Source organism: Caenorhabditis briggsae, assembly GCF_000004555.2.
Source record: "Caenorhabditis briggsae complete genome, chrI, whole genome shotgun sequence".
Taxonomy (NCBI): Eukaryota; Metazoa; Nematoda; class Chromadorea; order Rhabditida; family Rhabditidae; genus Caenorhabditis; species Caenorhabditis briggsae.
In genome coordinates, this window is record NC_013489.2 from 13,316,349 (window position 1) to 13,320,123 (window position 3,775).

Sequence of the window (3,775 nt, forward strand, 5' to 3'; positions counted from 1 at the left end):
GGCGCCCGCTGCCGTGGCCTAGGTTTCTCACTGAAAATCCTCGTCCCCCTGCGGCACCTTTTTTTGAATTTTCTTCCTTTTCAACGGCTTTTTTCGAGGATTTCGGATTTCTTTTGAATTTTTTCGCAATAATATTTGAAAAATAGATAAATGTTAACACATTTTAATGCAATAAAAATTTCTGGTCGGAGTCCCCCTTTAAGGGTAATTTTTTTCAATTTTCACTATTTTAAATACCAAAGATCAAAAGATCTAGACACAACTTATTTTCGTAGTTTCGGGACTCGCTTGTTATCTACGTTTTGGTGGATTACCGGACGTAGAATTGGAAAATTCAAAGTCTCATTTTCTCTAAAAGGAAAATAAGATGGTATCGGTGGAAATCCGAAGAAACACGACGGCGGAGATTTTTCCGAAAGATACGAAAATGGTGTTTAGTTTAGACCCGAAAAAGTGATCTTTCATATAATACTAGTCACTGATTTGGGGAAATTGTTTTTTAGAAAATCTTGAACCATTATTTTTGTCACATATCAAAGTACAGATTTTGAAAATTTCAGCTTTCTAGCTCTATTTTGAGCCGAGTTACAAATCCTCGAAGTTTTATGCAAGATAGCATGGGGAAGAAAGAAGACGCAGACAGTTAGAGATGTCTGACTGTCTGCGCCCTCCTCACTCTCTCGCCTCCAAAACTTCAATTTAACGTATCTCGGCTCCCAGAGCAGCTAGAAACTTGATTTTTTCACAGAAATATAGGAAAATGTTTCCATAATTCTCTTATTCAAAAATTGAATTTTCTGCTTTTCTGTAATTCAGTTCAAAGTATTCAGATCATTTACAACCAGTTTCTCAATTTATCTAATTTCGAAATCTGTGAAATTCAACGAAAGAAATGTTGAATCTCCGAGTCCAGGGTACGTAGAGATTTCTATCTACAGTAATCCAAAATAAGAAAACACACATAGTTTGATTGAATGACCCGGTTTTCGTGTTTCAAGCAAAAACTGAATCTGATTCGAACATTCGCGAACTTGATAGGAAAAGAGTCACACTGAAAAATTGTGTTTTGGGGATTACTGTAACATATTTCCAGCTAGAAACGATTGTCTGAAAATGTCACTCCATAAAACCTTAAGCTGTATTCTGGAATTCGGGATACGAAATTTTCGTATTTTGAAAAAAGTGAAAAATCAGAAAAATTTCAAAATTAGACACATTTTCCCACATATCTATCAAAAAACCAAATTTCTAGTTGCTCTGGGAGCCGAGATACATCAATTTGAAGTTTTGGAGGCGAGAGACTGTGAGAGGGAAGGATGGCGCAGACAATCAGACACCTCTAGCTGTCTGCGTCCTCCACATTCCCCATGCTCATTGGCGATAAGTTCAAAGTGCTGTAACTCGGCTGAAAATCGTGCTAGAAAGCTGAAAATTTGAGAGTACACCAAGTAGAATATGCGGTTTCGGAAAATTAGAAAATTAAAAACGTTTTTTGAGGGTACAGGTTTCAAAATGTTACAAAGTTTTGACATTGAAATTTTGCCGGATGAAAACTGTGTAGTCTATTGCAATTCTTTGGTCGGAGATACAAGAAACGGAGACCTTATCTCAAAAAATCGTTTTCCGTGAGAATTTTCTTTCCTATTCTTTAGTCTTCAGGTTAAAATCTAAATTATATGCACGTAGAATGAGTGCGAAATAGTACCAAAACAGGGGGACAATGGGGCCCGAAAATTGAAATTTTTTCGTTGTTTGTTTATTATAATTTTCGCCATATTTCAAAATGTATCTCTACGAAATTTCAGCTTTCCATCACTATTTTCAGCTGAGTTACAGTCATTTGAAGTGTGCAGCGAGAGAGCAGAGGGAAGGGGGAGAGTGCAGACAGTTAGAGTGCCTGCGCCCTCCTTCCCTCCCACAGTCTCTCGCCTCCAAAACTTCAAATTGATGTATCTCGGCTCCCAGAGCAGCTAGAAATTTGGTTGTTTTACAGAAATGTGAAGAGAAAATTCTATTTTTAGATTATGAAGCCAAAAATATGTTTTTGGTACTTTTAAAACTTCACTTTTCACAGTCTATTTCTTATCTAAATGCAATCTATGCCCTCGGAATGTCACAAAAAATTTGACTTCCTCGTTTTCGCTGTCCTGAGTACATACAGATGACATTCCGTTTGTCCGTTTCGAAGTTTCAACCATAAAAACTCAAATTGATATGAATCACAAAAATGACCAAAACAGAAGCATGTACATCCCAAAAAAATTTGTGTCGGGAATCTGTGATTCAAATCAATTTGAGTTTTTTATGATTGAAACATCGAAACGGCAGTTAGATAGACATCTGTATGCACTCAGGACAGCAAAATCCTCTTGTGTTGGAATCAAAAAAGAAGAATATGATAAATAATACAAGGAAATCTAAAAAAACAGAGCTTTTTCTTTACATTTCTGTAAAAAAAGCAAGTTTCTAGCTGCTCTGGGAGCCAAGTTACATTAATTTGAAGTTTTGGAGGCGAGACACTGTGGGAGGGGAGGAGGGCGCAGACACTCTAGCTGTCGGCGCCCTCCGCATTCCCCACACTATTGCGCGCGGTTTTCAATTAGCTGTAACTCAGCTCAAAATAGAGATAAAACGCTGAAACTTCGTGGGGATACATTTTAAAATATGGCGAAAAATACAGTAATCAAAAAACATCAAAATTTCAGTTTTTGGGTCCCTCTAGTCCCCTGTTTTTGGTATTATTTCGCAATCCCTACGTGCATATAATTTAGATTTTAATCCATGTGTAGTGCCTCCCGATACAAGATTTTTTTGAGATATACATGCTTCTGTTTTGGTCATATTTGTGATTTTTATCAATTTGAGTTTTTTTTTCGTTGAAACCTCGGAAGATGAGTCAGATAGACATCTGTATGTACCTGGGACATCTATGAGACATTCCGTGGCATAGATTTCATTTCAGATAAGAATTATACTGTGAAAAGTGACGTCTTATTGTTAGGTGCCAAAAAGAAGTACTGAAAATCCTAATTTTCTGTTTGAAAATAGGAAACTTCACTTTCGAAATTTTTAAACCCTGCAAATATAACTTTTTCTTTACATTTTTGTGAAACAACCAAGTTTCTAGCTGCTCTGGGAGCCGAGATACGTCAATTTGAAGTTTTGGTGGCGAGACACTGTGGGAGGCAAGAAGGGCGCAGACACTCTAACTGCCTGCGCCCTCTCCCTTCCTTCTGCTCTCTCGCTGCACACTTCAAATGGCTGTAACTCGGCTGAAAATAGAGATAAAACGATGTAATTTTGCAGGGATGCCTTATTGAATATGGGAAAAAATATGACAAACAAAAAACAGGGAAACTCCAACTTTTTGGTCCTCTTGTCCCCCTGTTTTGGTATTATTTCGCACTCTCCCTGCGTGCATATAATTTAGATTTTAATCTGAAGACTAAAGAATAGGAAAGCACACATTCTCACGGAAAAAGATTTTTTGAGATAAGGTCTCCGTTTCTTGTATCTCCGACCAAAGAATTGCAATAGACTACACAGTTTTTTGATGAAAAAAAGTTTTTTCCTCGAATTTTTATGTCAAAACTTTGGGCACAATCTATGCTCCCCAGAATTTCAGTTTCGAAAAATTGGTTGTGTTATTTTTTCAAGTTTTCTGAAAATGCAAATTTAGATGGGTGTCTTCACAAATTTTCAGTTTTCTAGCACTACTTTCAGCTGAGTTACAGACCTTTAAACTCCGTGCGAGACAGTGGGCGGAGGAGGGAGG

At 37.2% G+C, this 3,775-nt stretch overlaps 1 protein-coding gene across 1 annotated transcript in view; it reads right to left on the reverse strand.

The window, feature by feature from the left end:
• Positions 1-3,775, reverse strand: part of CBG15826 — a gene marked incomplete at both ends in the record, with an annotated part of 11,150 nt that overhangs the window by 2,973 nt on the left and 4,402 nt on the right. The gene's annotated exons all lie outside the window — the stretch shown is intronic.